The following is a 24,365-nucleotide window of genomic DNA, read 5'->3' on the forward strand; positions in this document are numbered from 1 at the left end:
TTTACCATGTGCAAGTATGATTTACTGATTCAGGCATGATTTACCATAGTTTACCACAATTTACCACGATTTACTATAGTTTACCATGATTTACTATAGTATACCACGATTTACCATGTTCAATTATAATTTACTGATTCTAGCATGATTTACCATGATTTACCATAGTTTACCATGATTTACTATAGTATACCATGATTTACCATGTTCAAGTATGATTTACTATGATTCTAGCATGATTTATCATAGTTTACCATGATTTACCATAGTTTACCATGATTTACCATAGTTCACCACGATTTACCATAGTTTACCATGATTTACCATGTTCAAGTATGATTTACTGATTCTAGCATGATTTACCATAGTTTACCATGATTTACCATAGTTTACCATTATTTACCACGATTTACCATAGTTTACCATGATTTACCATGTTCAAATATGATTTACTGATTCTAGCATGATTTACCATAGTTTACCATGATTTACCACGATTTACCATACTTTACCATGATTTACTATAGTATACCATGATTTACCATGTTCAAGTATGATTTACTGATTCTAGCATGATTTACCATAGTTTACCATGATTTACCACGATTTACCATACTTTACCATGATTTACTATAGTATACCATGATTTACCATGTTCCAGTATGATTTACTGATTCTAGCATGATTTATCATAGTTTACCATGATTTACCATAGTTTACCATGATTTACTATAGTATACCATGATTTACCACGATTTACCATAGTTTACTATTATTTACTATAGTATACCATGATTTACCATGTTTTAGTATGATTTACTATGATTCTAGGATCATTTACCATAGTTTACCATGATTTACTATAGTATACTATGATTTACCATGTTCAAGTATGATTTACTGATTCTAGCATAATTTACCATAGTTTACCATGATTTACTATAGTTTACCATGATTTACCACGATTTAGCATAGTTTACCATGATTTACTATAGTATACCATGATTTACCATGTTCAAGTCTGATTTACTGATTTTAGCATGATTTACCATAGTTTACCATGATTTACTATAGTATACCATGATTTACCATGTTCAAGTATGATTTACTATGATTCTAGCATGATTTACCATAGTTTACCATGATTTACCACGATTTACTATAGTTTACCATGATTTACTATAGTATACCATGATTTACCATGTTCAAGTATGATTTACTGATTCTAGCATGATTTACCATAGTTTACCATGATTTACCATATTTTACCACGATTTACCACGATTTACCATAGTTTACCATGATTTACTATAGTATACCATGATTTACTATAGTATACCATGATATACCATGTTCAATTATGATTTACTGATTCTAGCATGATTTATCATAGTTTACCATGATTTACCATAGTTTACCATGATTTACTATAGTATACCATGATTTACCATGTTCAAGTATGATTTACTATGATTCTAGCATGATTTACCATAGTTTACCATGATTTTCCACGATTTACCATAGTGTACTATGATTTACTATAGTATACCATGATTTACCATGTTTTAGTATGATTTACTATGATTCAAGGTTGATTTACCATAGTTTACCATGATTTAGTCAAAAGAGCCAAGTCCCATCTCTATACTATGTTTTGATGCAGAGATATACGTTTTGCTAAACGGTTGCTAGGATACTCTCTTTGGTTGCTATGGAGTTACTTGGCAGCTGCCAATGATGAAATTCCAAAGGCTTCTTGTCAGTATGAATGATTTAAACCAACTCCCATGCCTCTGTGACATTCAGAATGGAAGATATCCCTCTTTGGATTTTGGTTGCTAAGGTGCTCGACAATGGTTGCTAGGGAGGGGCTTGGAAGTGTTGAGGTGATTCATGATTGGCTGTTTACTGCCCCGAGTCAAATGAGACCACCCCCATGTTTCTATGACAATTCAGTCTGGAGATATCTCTTTGAACTCTTTCAATGGAAGTCTATGGAACTTGTTGCTAAGGGGCTCTAAATGGTTGCTAGGGCGTGGCTTGATAGCTTCACAATGATCCTGAGAGACTGATTGGTCGTCTGAGTAAAATGAGCCCTCCCCCTTGTCTCTATGACACTGTGATCCAGAGCTACGTTCAATACAAAGTCCCTATGCAATTTACCATAGTAGGAAAAGCATGTGTGTTTCACGGGACATTCCTTCCCCATAGTAAGTCAATGGGGCAACTTTGGGCATCTTCTGCCCCCCAGGGGTGCAACTTTTACCCCATTGTGAGGTATGTTCTTACAGAGCCTGTCAGCCTCTTCAAATGTGGCAAATCACACATTTCTGCGAAATCCTCGCTCAGAGCTACGTGTGGTCAAAGTTCGTCACAATGTTAAGTCAATGGGACTTTTTTGGCCGCTTTTTCGCCCCTGGGGCGAACACCGCACCCCCGATCGCTTATAAAAGTCATAGCACACCTCTCCTTAATGAGCCGGTCGATTTGACACCTCATTCATGGCTCTGAGACAAACGGTGCGGGGCGAGTTACGCGCCAAACTTTGTCCAGAATAATAATAATAATAACTAGAATGTACATTTCCTGAAGAAAATGTGAAGTGGTGCTTGCAGTGGCAAAATTCGGCACGGTTGCTAGGGTTTTACTAGGTGGTTGCTATGGTGTTCTGGGAGGTTTCCAAGGTATTCTGGGTGGTTGCTAGGGCGTTGCTAAGTGGTTGCTAGGGTATTCAGTGTGGTTGCTAGGCAGTTGCTAAGGTGTTTACCATAGTTTACCATGATTTACCACGATTTACTATAGTTTACCATGATTTACTATAGTATGCCATGATTTACCATGTTCAAGTATGATTTACTGATTCAAGCATGATTTACCACAGTTTACCATGATTTACCACGATTTACCATAGTTTACCATAATTTACTATAGTATACCAGGATTTACCATGTTCAAGTATGATTTACTGATTCTAGCATGATTTATCATAGTTTACCATGATTTACCACGATTTACCATAGTTTACCATGATTTATTATAGTATACCATGATTTACCATGTTCAAGTATGATTTACTGATTCTAGCATGATTTACCATAGTTTACCATGATTTACTATAGTATACCACAATTTACCATGTTCTAGTATAATTTACTGATTCTAGCATGATTTATCATAGTTACCATGATTTACCATGATTTACCATAGTTTACCATGATTTACTATAGTATACCATGATTTACCATGTTCAAGTATGATTTACTGATTCTAGCATGATTTACCATAGTTTACCATGATTTACAACGATTTACCACTAATTACCATAGTTTACCATGATTTACTATAGTATACCATGATTTACCATGTGCAAGTATGATTTACTGATTCAGGCATGATTTACCATAGTTTACCACAATTTACCACGATTTACTATAGTTTACCATGATTTACTATAGTATACCACGATTTACCATGTTCAATTATAATTTACTGATTCTAGCATGATTTACCATGATTTACCATAGTTTACCATGATTTACTATAGTATACCATGATTTACCATGTTCAAGTATGATTTACTGATTCTAGCATGATTTACCATAGTTTACCATGATTTACCACGATTTACCATACTTTACCATGATTTACTATAGTATACCATGATTTACCATGTTCCAGTATGATTTACTGATTCTAGCATGATTTATCATAGTTTACCATGATTTACCATAGTTTACCATGATTTACTATAGTATACCATGATTTACCACGATTTACCATAGTTTACTATGATTTACTATAGTATACCATGATTTACCATGTTTTAGTATGATTTACTATGATTCTAGGATCATTTACCATAGTTTACCATGATTTACTATAGTATACTATGATTTACCGTGTTCAAGTATGATTTACTGATTCTAGCATAATTTACCATAGTTTACCATGATTTACTATAGTTTACCATGATTTACCACGATTTAGCATAGTTTACCATGATTTACTATAGTATACCATGATTTACCATGTTCAAGTCTGATTTACTGATTTTAGCATGATTTACCATAGTTTACCATGATTTACTATAGTATACCATGATTTACCATGTTCAAGTATGATTTACTATGATTCTAGCATGATTTACCATAGTTTACCATGATTTACCACGATTTACTATAGTTTACCATGATTTACTATAGTATACCATGATTTACCATGTTCAAGTATGATTTACTGATTCTAGCATGATTTACCATAGTTTACCATGATTTACCATAGTTTACCACGATTTACCACGATTTACCATAGTTTACCATGATTTACTATAGTATACCATGATTTACTATAGTATACCATGATATACCATGTTCAATTATGATTTACTGATTCTAGCATGATTTATCATAGTTTACCATGATTTACCATAGTTTACCATGATTTAGCATAGTTTACCATGATTTACTATAGTATACCATGATTTACCATGTTCAAGTATGATTTACTATGATTCTAACATGATTTACCATAGTTTACCATGATTTACCACGATTTACCATAGTGTACTATGATTTACTATAGTATACCATGATTTACCATGTTTTAGTATGATTTACTATGATTCAAGGTTGATTTACCATAGTTTACCATGATTTAGTCAAAAGAGCCAAGTCCCATCTCTATACTATGTTTTGATGCAGAGGTATACATTTTGCTAAACGGTTGCTAGGATACTCTCTTTGGTTGCTATGGAGTTACTTGTCAGCTGCCAATGATGAAATTCCAAAGGCTTCTTGTCAGTATGAATGATATAAACCAACTCCCATGCCTCTGTGACATTCAGAATGGAAGATATCCCTCTTTGGATTTTGGTTGCTAAGGTGCTCGACAATGGTTGCTAGGGAGGGGCTTGGAAGTGTTGAGGTGATTCATGATTGGCTGTTTACTGCCCCGAGTCAAATGAGACCACCCCCATGTTTCTATGACAATTCAGTCTGGAGATATCTCTTTGAACTCTTTCAATGGAAGTCTATGGAACTTGTTGCTAAGGGGCTCTAAATGGTTGCTAGGGCGTGGCTTGATAGCTTCACAATGATCATGAGAGACTGATTGGTCGTCTGAGTAAAATGAGCCCTCCCCCTTGTCTCTATGACACTGTGATCCAGAGCTACGTTCAATACAAAGTCCCTATGCAATTTACCATAGTAGGAAAAGCATGTGTGTTTCACGGGACGTTCCTTCCCCATAGTAAGTCAATGGGGCAACTTTGGGCATCTCCTGCCCCCCAGGGGTGCAACTTTTACCCCATTGTGAGGTATGTTCTTACAGAGCCTGTCAGCCTCTTCAAATGTGGCAAATCACACATTTCTGCGAAATCCTCGCTCAGAGCTACGTGTGGTCAAAGTTCGTCGCAATGTTAAGTCAATGGGACTTTTTTGGCCGCTTTTTCGCCCCTGGGGCGAACACCGCACCCCCGATCGCTTGTAAAAGTCATAGCACACCTCTCCTTAATGAGCCGGTCGATTTGACACCTCATTCATGGCTCTGAGACAAACGGTGCGGGGCGAGTTACGCGCCAAACTTTGTCCAGAATAATAATAAGAATAATAATAATAACTAGAATGTACATTTCCTGAAGAAAATGTGAAGTGGTGCTTGCAGTGGCAAAATTCGCCACTGGGCAGATGCTAACACAATTGACATGTTGTGATACCATGATATACCACATTTTAGCATCATTTACCATGATTTACCATGTTTATAAGATGATTTACTACGATTTACCATATTCCAGCATGATTTATTATGATTAACATGTTGTTAGAATGATGCTAGCAGGATTAGCATGTTGCTAGCATGATTAGCATGTTGGTTGGATGATGCTAACATGATTAGCATGCTTTTAACAAGATGCTAGCATGATTAGCATTTTGCTAGCATGTTTTTAGCTAGATGCTAACATGATTAGCATGTTGCTAGCATAATGCTAGCATGATTAGCATGTTGCTAGCATGATGCTAGCTTGATTAGCATGTTGCTAGCATTATGCTAGCATGATTAGCACAATGCTAGCACGATTAGCATGTTGCTAGCATAATGCTAGCATGATTAGCATGTTGCTAGCATGTTTTTAACTAGATGCTAACATGATTAGCATGTTGCTAGCATAATGCTAGCATGATTAGCATGTTGCTAGCATAATGCTAGCATGATTAGCACAATGCTAGCACGATTAGCATGTTGCTAGCATAATGCTAGCATGATTAGCATGTTGCATGTTTTGCTAGCATTATGCTAGCTTGATTAGCATGTTGCTAGCATAATGCTAGCATTATTAGCATGTTGTTAGCTTGATTAGCATGTTGCTAGCATAATGCTAGCATGATTAGCATGTTGCTAGCATAATGCTAGCTTGATTAGCATGTTGCTAGCATAATGCTAGCATGATTAGCATGTTGCTAGCATGATGCTAGCTTGATTAGCATGTTGCTAGCATCATGCTAGCATGATTAGCATGTTGATAGCATGTTTTTAGCAAGATGCTGAATGTTCTGGGTGGTTGATAGGCAGTTGCTAGGGTGTTCTGGGTGGTTGCTAGAGTTTTTTGTTAGTTGCTATGGTGTTACTAGGTGGTTGGTAGTTGTCAAATATGGTTACTATGGAGTTTTTATAGAGTTCTTAAAATCTTTAATAACGAGTGCCTTCAGTACGGCACTTGGCCTGCGGCCTCGTGCCTATGGCCGAATAGGCACAAGCATGGAGCGATATCGCAAGGCCACGAGAGTAAAATTGCTTTAAAAAATACAAAAAATGTAAAAAAATGTTTTTTTTTGGTTTAGGGTGGTTGCTAGGGAGCTCTTAGTGGTTGCTAGGGTGCTAAAACTGGTTGCTAGGGTGTGGCTATGAAGATTTTAGGCCATTACTTATTGGCTGCTTGATAATATAAATCCTCTGAGGGAGAGAGAGAGGGAGAGATGCAGGAGTGACAGGCCCTTTGGAGTCTGTGTGTGTGAAAACGTCGGTTGGGATTCAAATGTTTTTAGAACTCCCCATGTTAAGTCAATGGGACTTTTTTGGCCGCTTTTTCGTCCGCTGTGCGAACATCGTACACCCGATCGCTTAGAAAAGTCATAGCACACCTCTCCTCAATGAGCCGGTCGATTTGACACCTCACTCAGGGGTCTGTGACAAACGGTGCGGGGCGAGTTACGCGCCAAACTTTGGGCGGAATAATAATAATAAGAAGAAGAAGAATAATAAGTATGAGCAATAACAATAGTGATGCTTTTAAAAAAGCACCACTAATAAGAATAATAAGTATGAGCAATAACAATAGTGATGCCTTGCTTTCAGCAAGCACCACTAATAAGTATGAGCAATAACAATAGTGATGCCTTGCTTTCAGCAAGCACCACTAATAATAAGAATAATAAGTATGAGCAATAACAATAGTGATGCCTTGCTTTCAGCAAGCACCACTAATAATAAGTATGAGCAATAACAATAGTGATGCTTTTAAAAAAGCACCACTAACTAGAATGTACATTTCCTGAAGAAAATGTGAAGTGGTGCTTGCAGTGGCAAAACTCGCCACTCGGTTGCTAGGGTTTTACTAGGTGGTTGCTATGGTGTTCTGGGAGGTTTCCAAGGTATTCTGGGTGGTTGCTAGGGCGTTGCTAAGTGGTTGCTAGGGTATTCAGTGTGGTTGCTATGCAGTTGCTAAGGTGTTTACCATAGTTTACCATGATTTACCACGATTTACTATAGTTTACCATGATTTACTATAGTATGCCATGATTTACCATGTTCAAGTATGATTTACTGATTCAAGCATGATTTACCATAGTTCACCACGATTTACCATAGTTTACCATGATTTACCATGTTCAAGTATGATTTACTGATTCTAGCATGATTTACCATAGTTTACCATGATTTACCATAGTTTACCATTATTTACCACGATTTACCATAGTTTACCATGATTTACTATAGTATACCATGATTTACCATGTTCAAATATGATTTACTGATTCTAGCATGATTTACCATAGTTTACCATGATTTACCACGATTTACCATACTTTACCATGATTTACTATAGTATACCATGATTTACCATGTTCAAGTATGATTTACTGATTCTAGCATGATTTACCATAGTTTACCATGATTTACCACGATTTACCATACTTTACCATGATTTACTATAGTATACCATGATTTACCATGTTCCAGTATGATTTACTGATTCTAGCATGATTTATCATAGTTTACCATGATTTACCATAGTTTACCATGATTTACTATAGTATACCATGATTTACCACGATTTACCATAGTTTACTATGATTTACTATAGTATACCATGATTTACCATGATTTACCATGTTTTAGTATGATTCTAGGATCATTTACCATAGTTTACCATGATTTACTATAGTATACTATGATTTACCATGTTCAAGTATGATTTACTGATTGTAGCATAATTTACCATAGTTTACCATGATTTACTATAGTTTACCATGATTTACCACGATTTAGCATAGTTTACCATGATTTACTATAGTATACCATGATTTACCATGTTCAAATCTGATTTACTGATTTTAGCATGATTTACCATAGTTTACCATGATTTACTATAGTATACCATGATTTGCCATGTTCAAGTATGATTTACTATGATTCTAGCATGATTTACCATAGTTTACCATGATTTACCACAATTTACTATAGTTTACCATGATTTACTATAGTATACCATGATTTACCATGTTCAAGTATGATTTACTGATTCTAGCATGATTTACCATAGTTTACCATGATTTACCATAGTTTACCACGATTTACCACGATTTACCATAGTTTACCATGATTTACTATAGTATACCATGATTTACTATAGTATACCATGATATACCATGTTCAATTATGATTTACTGATTCTAGCATGATTTATCATAGTTTACCATGATTTACCATAGTTTACCATGATTTACCATAGTTTACCATGATTTACTATAGTATACCATGATTTACCATGTTCAAGTATGATTTACTATGATTCTAGCATGATTTACCATAGTTTACCATGATTTACCACGATTTACCATAGTGTACTATGATTTACTATAGTATACCATGATTTACCATGTTTTAGTATGATTTACTATGATTCAAGGTTGATTTACCATAGTTTACCATGATTTAGTCAAAAGAGCCAAGTCCCATCTCTATACTATGTTTTGATGCAGAGATATACGTTTTGCTAAACGGTTGCTAGGATACTCTCTTTGGTTGCTATGGAGTTACTTGGCAGCTGCCAATGATGAAATTCCAAAGGCTTCTTGTCAGTATGAATGATATAAACCAACTCCCATGCCTCTGTGACATTCAGAATGGAAGATATCCCTCTTTGGATTTTGGTTGCTAAGGTGCTCGACAATGGTTGCTAGGGAGGGGCTTGGAAGTGTTGAGGTGATTCATGATTGGCTGTTTACTGCCCCGAGTCAAATGAGACCACCCCCATGTTTCTATGACAATTCAGTCTGGAGATATCTCTTTGAACTCTTTCAATGGAAGTCTATGGAACTTGTTGCTAAGGGGCTCTAAATGGTTGCTAGGGCGTGGCTTGATAGCTTCACAATGATCCTGAGAGACTGATTGGTCGTCTGAGTAAAATGAGCCCTCCCCCTTGTCTCTATGACACTGTGATCCAGAGCTACGTTCAATACAAAGTCCCTATGCAATTTACCATAGTAGGAAAAGCATGTGTGTTTCACGGGACGTTCCTTCCCCATAGTAAGTCAATGGGGCAACTTTGGGCATCTCCTGCCCCCCAGGGGTGCAACTTTTACCCCATTGTGAGGTATGTTCTTACAGAGCCTGTCAACCTCTTCAAATGTGGCAAATCACACATTTCTGCGAAATCCTTGCTCAGAGCTACGTGTGGTCAAAGTTCGTCGCAATGTTAAGTCAATGGGACTTTTTTGGCCGCTTTTTCGCCCCTGGGGCGACCACCGCACCCCCGATCGCTTATAAAAGTCATAGCACACCTCTCCTTAATGAGCCGGTCGATTTGACACCTCATTCATGGCTCTGAGACAAACGGTGCGGGGCGAGTTACGCGCCAAACTTTGTCCAGAATAATAATAATAATAACTAGAATGTACATTTCCTGAAGAAAATGTGAAGTGGTGCTTGCAGTGGCAAAACTCGCCACTCGGTTGCTAGGGTGTTATACATGATTGCATACGAGCCAACAACCATGTCTGTACGATGTTGTGGAGCTGAAATATGGCTTCTATATGTTGCAATATGGTTGCTAGGTGGCTCTAAATGGTTGCTAGGGTGTGAATACACAGTTACCATGGTGATATTTACAGACTGTTTTACAACTGAAACTAATGAGCCAACCCCCATCTCTATACAATATTCTGATGCAGAGATGTAGTTCTTGTAAAATGGTTGCTAGGGTACTCTGTTTGGTTGCTATGGAGTTGCTTGGCAGCTGCTAATGATGAAACTGCAAAGGCTTCTTGTCAGTATGAATGATATAAACCAACTCCCATCTCTATACGATGTTCTGATGCAGAGAAATACGTTTTGCTAAACGGTTGCTAGGGTACTCTGTTTGGTTGCTAGCGAGTGGCTTGTCAGCTGTCAATGATGAAATTCCAAAGGCTTCTTGTCAGTATGAATGATATAATCCAACTCCCATGCCTCTGTGACATTCAGAATGGAAGATACCCCTCTTTGGATTTTGGTTACTAGGGTACTCTGTTTGGTTGCTAGGGAATGTCTTGGCAGCTGCCAATCATGAAACTCAAAGGCTGCTTGTCAATATGAATGATATAAACCAACTCCCATCTCTATACGATGCTCTGATACAGAGATATAGGTCTTGCTAAATAGTTGCTAGGGTACTCTGTTTGGTTGCTATGGAGTTGCTTGGCAGCTGCCAATGATGAAACTACAATGGCTTCTTTTCACTATGAATGAAATAAACAAACTCCCATGCCTCTGTGACATTCAGAATGGAAGATATCCCTCTTTGGATTTTGGTTGCTAGGGTACTCTATTTGGTTGCTAGGGAGTGGCTTGGCAGCTGCCAATCATGAAACACCAAAGGCTTCTTGTCAGTATGAATGACAAACCAACTGCCATGCCTCTGTGACATTCAGAATGGAAGATATCCCTCTTTGAATTTTGGTTGCTAGGGTAATCTGTTTGGTTGCTATGGAGTTGCTTGACAGCTGCCATTGATGAAACTGCAAAGGCTTTTTGTTACTATGAATGATATAAACCAACTCCCATGCCTATGTGACATTCAGAATGGAAGATATCCCTCTTTGGATTTTGGTTGCTAAGGTACTCTAATTGGTTGCTAGGGAGTTGCTTGGCAGCTGCCAATCATGAAACTCCAAAGGCTTCTTGTCACTATGAATTATATAAACCAACCCCCATCTTTATACGATGCTCTGATACAGAGATATAGGTCTTGCTAAATAGTTGCTAGGGTACTCTGTTTGGTTGCTATGGAGTGGCTTGGCAGCTGCTTATGATGAAACTCCAAAGGCTGCTTTTTCAGTATGAATGATATAAACCAACTCCCATGCATCTGCGGCATTCAGAATGGAAGATATCCCTCTTTGGATTTTGGTTGCTAGGGTACCCTGTTTGGTTGCTAGGGAGTGGCATGTCAGCTGCCAATCATGAAACTCCAAAGGCTTCTTGTCACTATGAATGATATAAACCAACTCCCATGCCTCTGTGACATTCAGAATGGAAGATATCCCTCTTTGGATTTTGGTTGCTAAGGTCCTCGACAATGGTTGCTAGGGAGGGGCTTGGAAGTGTTGAGGTGATTCATGATTGGCTGTTTGCTGCCCCGAGTCAAATGAGACCACCCCCATGTTTCTATGACAATTCAGTCCGGAGATATCTCTTTGAACTCTTTCAATGGAAGTCAATGGGACTTGTTGCTAAGGTGCTCTAAATGGTTGCTAGGGCGTGGCTTGATAGCTTCACAATGATCCTGAGAGACTGATTGGTCGTCTGAGTAAAATGAGCCCTCCCCCTTGTCTCTATGACACTGTGATCCAGAGCTACGTTCAATACAAAGTCCCTATGCAATTTACCATAGTAGGAAAAGCATGTGTGTTTCACGGGACGTTCCTTCCCCATAGTAAGTCAATGGGGCAACTTTGGGCATCTCCTGCCCCCCAGGGGTGCAACTTTTACCCCATTGTGAGGTATGTTCTTACAGAGCCTGTCAGCCTCTTCAAATGTGGCAAATCACACGTTTCTGCGAAATCCTCGCTCAGAGCTATGTGTGGTCAAAGTTCGTTGCAATGTTAAGTCAATGGGACTTTTTTGGCCGCTTTTTCGCCCCTGGGGCGAACACCGCACCCCCGATCGCTTATAAAAGTCATAGCACACCTCTCCTTAATGAGCCGGTCGATTTGACACCTCACTCAGGGGTCTGTGACAAACGGTGCGGGGCGAGTTACGCGCCAAACTTTGGGCGGAATAATAATAATAATAACTAGAATGTACATTTCCTGAAGAAAATGTGAAGTGGTGCTTGCAGTGGCAAAATTCGGCACGGTTGCTAGGGTTTTACTAGGTGGTTGCTATGGTGTTCTGGGAGGTTTCCAAGGTATTCTGGGTGGTTGCTAGGGCGTTGCTAAGTGGTTGCTAGGGTATTCAGTGTGGTTGCTAGGCAGTTGCTAAGGTGTTTACCATAGTTTACCATGATTTACCACGATTTACTATAGTTTACCATGATTTACTATAGTATGCCATGATTTACCATGTTCAAGTATGATTTACTGATTCAAGCATGATTTACCACAGTTTACCATGATTTACCACGATTTACCATAGTTTACCATAATTTACTATAGTATACCAGGATTTACCATGTTCAAGTATGATTTACTGATTCTAGCATGATTTATCATAGTTTACCATGATTTACCACGATTTACCATAGTTTACCATGATTTATTATAGTATACCATGATTTACCATGTTCAAGTATGATTTACTGATTCTAGCATGATTTACCATAGTTTACCATGATTTACTATAGTATACCACAATTTACCATGTTCTAGTATAATTTACTGATTCTAGCATGATTTATCATAGTTACCATGATTTACCATGATTTACCATAGTTTACCATGATTTACTATAGTATACCATGATTTACCATGTTCAAGTATGATTTACTGATTCTAGCATGATTTACCATAGTTTACCATGATTTACAACGATTTACCACTAATTACCATAGTTTACCATGATTTACTATAGTATACCATGATTTACCATGTGCAAGTATGATTTACTGATTCAGGCATGATTTACCATAGTTTACCACAATTTACCACGATTTACTATAGTTTACCATGATTTACTATAGTATACCACGATTTACCATGTTCAATTATAATTTACTGATTCTAGCATGATTTACCATGATTTACCATAGTTTACCATGATTTACTATAGTATACCATGATTTACCATGTTCAAGTATGATTTACTGATTCTAGCATGATTTACCATAGTTTACCATGATTTACCACGATTTACCATACTTTACCATGATTTACTATAGTATACCATGATTTACCATGTTCCAGTATGATTTACTGATTCTAGCATGATTTATCATAGTTTACCATGATTTACCATAGTTTACCATGATTTACTATAGTATACCATGATTTACCACGATTTACCATAGTTTACTATGATTTACTATAGTATACCATGATTTACCATGTTTTAGTATGATTTACTATGATTCTAGGATCATTTACCATAGTTTACCATGATTTACTATAGTATACTATGATTTACCGTGTTCAAGTATGATTTACTGATTCTAGCATAATTTACCATAGTTTACCATGATTTACTATAGTTTACCATGATTTACCACGATTTAGCATAGTTTACCATGATTTACTATAGTATACCATGATTTACCATGTTCAAGTCTGATTTACTGATTTTAGCATGATTTACCATAGTTTACCATGATTTACTATAGTATACCATGATTTACCATGTTCAAGTATGATTTACTATGATTCTAGCATGATTTACCATAGTTTACCATGATTTACCACGATTTACTATAGTTTACCATGATTTACTATAGTATACCATGATTTACCATGTTCAAGTATGATTTACTGATTCTAGCATGATTTACCATAGTTTACCATGATTTACCATAGTTTACCACGATTTACCACGATTTACCATAGTTTACCATGATTTACTATAGTATACCATGATTTACTATAGTATACCATGATATACCATGTTCAATTATGATTTACTGATTCTAGCATGATTTATCATAGTTTACCATGATTTACCATAGTTTACCATGATTTAGCATAGTTTACCATGATTTACTATAGTATACCATGATTTACCATGTTCAAGTATGATTTACTATGATTCTAACATGATTTACCATAGTTTACCATGATTTACCACGATTTACCATAGTGTACTATGATTTACTATAGTATACCATGATTTACCATGTTTTAGTATGATTTACTATGATTCAAGGTTGATTTACCATAGTTTACCATGATTTAGTCAAAAGAGCCAAGTCCCATCTCTATACTATGTTTTGATGCAGAGGTATACATTTTGCTAAACGGTTGCTAGGATACTCTCTTTGGTTGCTATGGAGTTACTTGTCAGCTGCCAATGATGAAATTCCAAAGGCTTCTTGTCAGTATGAATGATATAAACCAACTCCCATGCCTCTGTGACATTCAGAATGGAAGATATCCCTCTTTGGATTTTGGTTGCTAAGGTGCTCGACAATGGTTGCTAGGGAGGGGCTTGGAAGTGTTGAGGTGATTCATGATTGGCTGTTTACTGCCCCGAGTCAAATGAGACCACCCCCATGTTTCTATGACAATTCAGTCTGGAGATATCTCTTTGAACTCTTTCAATGGAAGTCTATGGAACTTGTTGCTAAGGGGCTCTAAATGGTTGCTAGGGCGTGGCTTGATAGCTTCACAATGATCATGAGAGACTGATTGGTCGTCTGAGTAAAATGAGCCCTCCCCCTTGTCTCTATGACACTGTGATCCAGAGCTACGTTCAATACAAAGTCCCTATGCAATTTACCATAGTAGGAAAAGCATGTGTGTTTCACGGGACGTTCCTTCCCCATAGTAAGTCAATGGGGCAACTTTGGGCATCTCCTGCCCCCCAGGGGTGCAACTTTTACCCCATTGTGAGGTATGTTCTTACAGAGCCTGTCAGCCTCTTCAAATGTGGCAAATCACACATTTCTGCGAAATCCTCGCTCAGAGCTACGTGTGGTCAAAGTTCGTCGCAATGTTAAGTCAATGGGACTTTTTTGGCCGCTTTTTCGCCCCTGGGGCGAACACCGCACCCCCGATCGCTTGTAAAAGTCATAGCACACCTCTCCTTAATGAGCCGGTCGATTTGACACCTCATTCATGGCTCTGAGACAAACGGTGCGGGGCGAGTTACGCGCCAAACTTTGTCCAGAATAATAATAAGAATAATAATAATAATAAGAATAATAAGTATGAGCAATAACAATAGTGATGCCTTGCTTTCAGCAAGCACCACTAATAATAATAAGTATGAGCAATAACAATAGTGATGCTTTTAAAAAAGCACCACTAATAATAAGTATGAGCAATAACAATAGTGATGCTTTTAAAAAAGCACCACTAATAATAATAAGAAAAATGTGAAGTGGTGCTTGCAGTGGCAAAATTCGGCACGGTTGCTAGGGTTTTACTAGGTGGTTGCTATGGTGTTCTGGGAGGTTTCCAAGGTATTCTGGGTGGTTGCTAGGGCGTTGCTAAGTGGTTGCTAGGGTATTCAGTGTGGTTGCTAGGCAGTTGCTAAGGTGTTTACCATAGTTTACCATGATTTACCACGATTTACTATAGTTTACCATGATTTACTATAGTATGCCATGATTTACCATGTTCAAGTATGATTTACTGATTCAAGCATGATTTACCATAGTTTACCATGATTTACCACGATTTACCATAGTTTACCATAATTTACTATAGTATACCAGGATTTACCATGTTCAAGTATGATTTACTGATTCTAGCATGATTTATCATAGTTTACCATGATTTACCACGATTTACCATAGTTTACCATGATTTATTATAGTATACCATGATTTACCATGTTCAAGTATGATTTACTGATTCTAGCATGATTTACCATAGTTTACCATGATTTACAACGATTTACCACTAATTACCATAGTTTACCATGATTTACTATAGTATACCATGATTTACCATGTGCAAGTATGATTTACTGATTCAGGCATGATTTACCATAGTTTACCACAATTTACCACGATTTACTATAGTTTACCATGATTTACTATAGTATACCACGATTTACCATGTTCAATTATAATTTACTGATTCTAGCATGATTTACCATGATTTACCATAGTTTACCATGATTTACTATAGTATACCATGATTTACCATGTTCAAGTATGATTTACTATGATTCTAGCATGATTTATCATAGTTTACCATGATTTACCATAGTTTACCATGATTTACCATAGTTCACCACGATTTACCATAGTTTACCATGATTTACCATGTTCAAGTATGATTTACTGATTCTAGCATGATTTACCATAGTTTACCATGATTTACCATAGTTTACCATTATTTACCATAGTTTACCATGATTTACTATAGTATACCATGATTTACCATGTTCAAATATGATTTACTGATTCTAGCATGATTTACCATAGTTTACCATGATTTACCACGATTTACCATACTTTACCATGATTTACTATAGTATACCATGATTTAACATGTTCAAGTATGATTTACTGATTCTAGCATGATTTACCATAGTTTACCATGATTTACCACGATTTACCATACTTTACCATGATTTACTATAGTATACCATGATTTACCATGTTCCAGTATGATTTACTGATTCTAGCATGATTTATCATAGTTTACCATGATTTACCATAGTTTACTATGATTTACTATAGTATACCATGATTTGCCATGTTTTAGTATGATTTACTTTGATTCTAGGATCATTTACCATAGTTTACCATGATTTACTATAGTATACTATGATTTACCATGTTCAAGTATGATTTACTGATTCTAGCATAATTTACCATAGTTTACCATGATTTACTATAGTTTACCATGATTTACCACGATTTAGCATAGTTTACCATGATTTACTATAGTATACCATGATTTACCATGTTCAAGTCTGATTTACTGATTTTAGCATGATTTACCATAGTTTACCATGATTTACTATAGTATACCATGATTTACCATGTTCAAGTATGATTTACTATGATTCTAGCATGATTTACCATAGTTTACCATGATTTACCACGATTTACTATAGTTTACCATGATTTACTATAGTATACCATGATTTACCATGTTCAAGTATGATTTACTGATTCTAGCATGATTTACCATAGTTTACCATGATTTACCATAGTTTACCACGATTTACCACGATTTACCATAGTTTACCATGATTTACTATAGTATACCATGATTTACTATAGTATACCATGATATACCATGTTCAATTATGATTTACTGATTCTAGCATGATTTATCATAGTTTACCATGATTTACCATAGTTTACCATGATTTACCATAGTTTACCATGATTTACTATAGTATACCATGATTTACCATGTTCAAGCATGATTTACTATGATTCTAGCATGATTTACTATAGTTTACCATGATTTACCACGATTTACCATAGTGTACTATGATTTACTATAGTATACCATGATTTACCATGTTTTAGTATGATTTACTATGATTCAAGGTTGATTTACCATAGTTTACCATGATTTAGTCAAAAGAGCCAAGTCCCATCTCTATACTATGTTTTGATGCAGAGATATACGTTTTGCTAAACGGTTGCTAGGATACTCTCTTTGGTTGCTATGGAGTTACTTGGCAGCTGCCAATGATGAAATTCCAAAGGCTTCTTGTCAGTATGAATGATATAAACCAACTCCCATGCCTCTGTGACATTCAGAATGGAAGATATCCCTCTTTGGATTTTGGTTGCTAAGGTGCTCGACAATGGTTGCTAGGGAGGGGCTTAGAAGTGTTTAGGTGATTCATGATTGGCTGTTTGCTGCCCCGAGTCAAATGAGACCACCCCCATGTTTCTATGACAATTCAGTCTGGAGATATCTCTTTGAACTCTTTCAATGGAAGTCTATGGAACTTGTTGCTAAGGGGCTCTAAATGGTTGCTAGGGCGTGGCTTGATAGCTTCACAATGATCCTGAGAGACTGATTGGTCGTCTGAGTAAAATGAGCCCTCCCCCTTGTCTCTATGACACTGTGATCCAGAGCTACGTTCAATACAAAGTCCCTATGCAATTTACCATAGTAGGAAAAGCATGTGTGTTTCACGGGACGTTCCTTCCCCATAGTAAGTCAAAGGGGCAACTTTGGGCATCTCCTGCCCCCCAGGGGTGCAACTTTTACCCCATTGAGAGGTATGTTCTTACAGAGCCTGTCAGCCTCTTCAAATGTGGCAAATCACACGTTTCTGCGAAATCGTCGCTCAGAGTTATGACTCGTCAAAGTTTGTCGCAATGTTAAGTCTATGGGATTTTTCGGACGCTTTTTCGCCCCTGGGGCGAACACCGCACCCCCGATCGCTTATAAAAGTCATAGCACACCTCTCCTTAATGAGCCGGTCGATTTGACACCTCATTCATGGATCTGTGACAAACGGTGCGGGACAAGTTACGCGCCAAACTTTGTGTGGAATAATAAAAAGAAGAATAATAATAACTAGAATGTACATTTCCTGAAGAAAATGTGAAGTGGTGCTTGCAGTGGTAAAACTCGCCACTCGGTTGCTAGGGTGTTGTACATGATTGCATACGAGCCAACAACCATGTCTGTACGATGTTGTGGAGCTAAAATATGGCTTCTATATGTTGCAATAGGGTTGCTAGGTGGCTGTAAACTGTTGCTAGGGTGTGAATACACAGTTACCATGGTGATATATACAGACTGTTTTCCAACCGAAACTAATGAGCCAACCCCCATCTCTATACAATATTCTGATGCAGAGATGTAGGTCTTGTAAAATGGTTGCTAGGGTACTCTATTTGGTTGCTATGGAGTTGCTAGGCAGCTGCCAATGATGAAACTCCAAAGGCTTCTTGTCAGTATGAATGATATAAACCAACTCCCATCTCTATACGATGTTCTGATGCAGAGATATAGATCTTGCTAAACGGTTGCTAGGGTACTCTGTTTGGTTGCTAGGGAGTGGCTTGGCAGCTGCCAATGATGAAACTGCAAAGGCTCCTTGTCATTATAAATGATATAAACCAACTTCAATGCCTCTGTGACATTCAGAATGGAAGATATCCCTCTTTGTATTTTGGTTGCTAGGGTACTCTGTTTGGTTGCTAGGGAGTGGCTTGGCAGCTGCAAATCATGAAACTCCAAAGGCTGCTTGTCAGTATGAATGATATAAACTACCTCCCATCTCTATACGATGTTCTGATACAGAGATATTCGTTTTGCTAAACGGTTGCTAGGGTACTCTGTTTGGTTGCTAGGGAGTGGCTTGGCAGTTGCCAATGATACAACTGCAAAGGCTTCTTGTCACTATGAATGATATAAACCAACTCCCATTTCTCTGTGACATTCAGAATGGCAGATATACCTCTTTGGATTTTGGTTGCTAGGGTACTCTGTTTTGTTGCTATGGAGTGGCTTGGCAGATGCCAATGATGAAACTGCAAAGGCTTCTTGTCACTATGAATGATATAAACCAACTCCCATGCCTCTGTGACATTCAGAATGGAAGATATCCCTCTTTGGATTTTGGTTGCTAAGGTGTTCGACAATGGTTGCTATGGAGGGGCTAGGAAGTGTTGAGGTGATTCATGATTGGCTGTTTGCTGGCCCAAGTCAAATGAGACCACCCCCATGTTTCTATGACAATTCAGTCCGGAGATATCCCTTTGATATCTTTCAATGGAAGTCTATGGGACTTGTTGCTAAGGTGCTCTAAATGGTTGCTAGGGCGTGGCTTGATAGCTTTACAATGATCCTGAGAGACTGATTGGTCGTCTGAGTAAAATGAGCCCGCCCCCTTGTCTCTATGACACTGTGATGCAGAGCTATCTTCAATACAAAATCCCTATGCAATTTACCATAGTAGGAAAAGCATGTGTGTTTCACGGGGCGTTCCTTCCCCATAGTAAGTCAATGGGGCAACTTTGGGACGCTCCTGCCCCCCAGGGGTGCAACTTTTACCCCATTGTGAGGTATGTTCCTACAGAGCCTGTCAGCCTCTTCAAATGTGGCAAATTACATGTTTCTGCGAAATCCTCGCTCAGAGCTATGAGTGCTCAAAGTTCGTTGCAATGTTAAGTCTATGGGACTTTTTTGGCCGCTTTTTCGCCCCTGGGGCGAACACCGCACCCCCGATCGCTTATAAAAGTCATAGCACACCTCTCCTTAATGAGCCGGTCGATTTGACACCTCATTCATGGCTCTGAGACAAACGGTGCGGGGCGAGTTACGCGCCAAACTTTGTCCAGAATAATAATAATAATAATAATAATAACTAGAATGTACATTTCCTGAAGAAAATGTGAAGTGGTGCTTGCAGTGGCAAAATTCGGCACGGTTGCTAGGGTTTTACTAGGTGGTTGCTATGGTGTTCTGGGAGGTTTCCAAGGTATTCTGGGTGGTTGCTAGGGCGTTGCTAAGTGGTTGCTAGGGTATTCAGTGTGGTTGCTAGGCAGTTGCTAAGGTGTTTACCATAGTTTACCATGATTTACCACGATTTACTATAGTTTACCATGATTTACTATAGTATGCCATGATTTACCATGTTCAAGTATGATTTACTGATTCAAGCATGATTTACCATAGTTTACCATGATTTACCACGATTTACCATAGTTTACCATAATTTACTATAGTATACCAGGATTTACCATGTTCAAGTATGATTTACTGATTCTAGCATGATTTATCATAGTTTACCATGATTTACCACGATTTACCATAGTTTACCATGATTTATTATAGTATACCATGATTTACCATGTTCAAGTATGATTTACTGACTCTAGCATGATTTACCATAGTTTACCATGATTTACTATAGTATACCACAATTTACCATGTTCTAGTATAATTTACTGATTCTAGCATGATTTATCATAGTTACCATGATTTACCATGATTTACCATAGTTTACCATGATTTACTATAGTATACCATGATTTACCATGTTCAAGTATGATTTACTGATTTTAGCATGATTTACCATAGTTTACCATGATTTACAACGATTTACCACTAATTACCATAGTTTACCATGATTTACTATAGTATACCATGATTTACCATGTGCAAGTATGATTTACTGATTCAGGCATGATTTACCATAGTTTACCACAATTTACCACGATTTACTATAGTTTACCATGATTTACTATAGTATACCACGATTTACCATGTTCAATTATAATTTACTGATTCTAGCATGATTTACCATGATTTACCATAGTTTACCATGATTTACTATAGTATACCATGATTTACCATGTTCAAGTATGATTTACTATGATTCTAGCATGATTTATCATCGTTTACCATGATTTACCATAGTTTACCATGATTTACCATGGTTCACCACGATTTACCATAGTTTACCATGATTTACCATGTTCAAGTATGATTTACTGATTCTAGCATGATTTACCATAGTTTACCATGATTTACCATAGTTTACCATTATTTACCACGATTTACCATAGTTTACCATGATTTACTATAGTATACCATGATTTACCATGTTCAAATATGATTTACTGATTCTAGCATGATTTACCATAGTTTACCATGATTTACCACGATTTACCATACTTTACCATGATTTACTATAGTATACCATGATTTACCATGTTCAAGTATGATTTACTGATTCTAGCATGATTTACCATAGTTTACCATGATTTACCACGATTTACCATACTTTACCATGATTTACTATAGTATACCATGATTTACCATGTTCCAGTATGATTTACTGGTTCTAGCATGATTTATCATAGTTTACCATGATTTACCATAGTTTACCATGATTTACTATAGTATACCATGATTTACCACGATTTACCATAGTTTACTATGATTTACTATAGTATACCATGATTTACCATGTTTTAGTATGATTTACTATGATTCTAGGATCATTTACCATAGTTTACCATGATTTACTATAGTATACTATGATTTACCATGTTCAAGTATGATTTACTGATTCTAGCATAATTTACCATAGTTTACCATGATTTACTATAGTTTACCATGATTTACCACGGTTTAGCATAGTTTACCATGATTTACTATAGTATACCATGATTTACCATGTTCAAGTCTGATTTACTGATTTTAGCATGATTTACCATAGTTTACCATGATTTACTATAGTATACCATGATTTACCATGTTCAAGTATGATTTACTATGATTCTAGCATGATTTACCATAGTTTACCATGATTTACCACGATTTACTATAGTTTACCATGATTTACTATAGCATACCATGATTTACCATGTTCAAGTATGATTTACTGATTCTAGCATGATTCACCATAGTTTACCATGATTTACCATAGTTTACCACGATTTACCACGATTTACCATGATTTACTATAGTATACCATGATTTACTATAGTATACCATGATATACCATGTTCAATTATGATTTACTGATTCTAGCATGATTTATCATAGTTTACCATGATTTACCATAGTTTACCATGATTTACCATAGTTTACCATGATTTACTATAGTATACCATGATTTACCATGTTCAAGTATGATTTACTATGATTCTAGCATGATTTACCATAGTTTACCATGATTTACCACGATTTACTATAGTTTACCATGATTTACTATAGTATACCATGATTTACCATGTTCAAGTATGATTTACTGATTCTAGCATGATTTACCATAGTTTACCATGATTTACCATAGTTTACCACGATTTACCACGATTTACCATAGTTTACCATGATTTACTATAGTATACCATGATTTACTATAGTATACCATGATATACCATGTTCAATTATGATTTACTGATTCTAGCATGATTTATCATAGTTTACCATGATTTACCATAGTTTACCAAGATTTACCATAGTTTACCATGATTTACTATAGTATACCATGATTTACCATGTTCAAGTATGATTTACTATGATTCTAGCATGATTTACCATAGTTTACCATGATTTACCACGATTTACCATAGTGTACTATGATTTACTATAGTATACCATGATTTACCATGTTTTAGTATGATTTACTATGATTCAAGGTTGATTTACCATAGTTTACCATGATTTACCATAGTTTACCACGATTTACCACGATTTACCATAGTTTACCATGATTTACTATAGTATACCATGATTTACTATAGTATACCATGATATACCATGTTCAATTATGATTTACTGATTCTAGCATGATTTATCATAGTTTACCATGATTTACCATAGTTTACCATGATTTACCATAGTTTACCATGATTTACTATAGTATACCATGATTTACCATATTCAAGTATGATTTACTATGATTCTAGCATGATTTACCATAGTTTACCATGATTTACCACGATTTACCATAGTGTACTATGATTTACTATAGTATACCATGATTTACCATGTTTTAGTATGATTTACTATGATTCAAGGTTGATTTACCATAGTTTACCATGATTTAGTCAAAAGAGCCAAGTCCCATCTCTATACTATGTTTTGATGCAGAGATATACGTTTTGCTAAACGGTTGCTAGGATACTCTCTTTGGTTGCTATGGAGTTACTTGGCAGCTGCCAATGATGAAATTCCAAAGGCTTCTTGTCAGTATGAATGATATAAACCAACTCCCATGCCTCTGTGACATTCAGAATGGAAGATATCCCTCTTTGGATTTTGGTTGCTAAGGTGCTCGACAATGGTTGCTAGGGAGGGGCTTGGAAGTGTTGAGGTGATTCATGATTGGCTGTTTACTGCCCCGAGTCAAATGAGACCACCCCCATGTTTCTATGACAATTCAGTCTGGAGATATCTCTTTGAACTCTTTCAATGGAAGTCTATGGAACTTGTTGCTAAGGGGCTCTAAATGGTTGCTAGGGCGTGGCTTGATAGCTTCACAATGATCCTGAGAGACTGATTGGTCGT

This window comes from Rutilus rutilus (genome assembly GCF_951802725.1).
Source record: "Rutilus rutilus genome assembly, chromosome: 2".
Lineage (NCBI taxonomy): Eukaryota > Metazoa > Chordata > Actinopteri > Cypriniformes > Leuciscidae > Rutilus > Rutilus rutilus.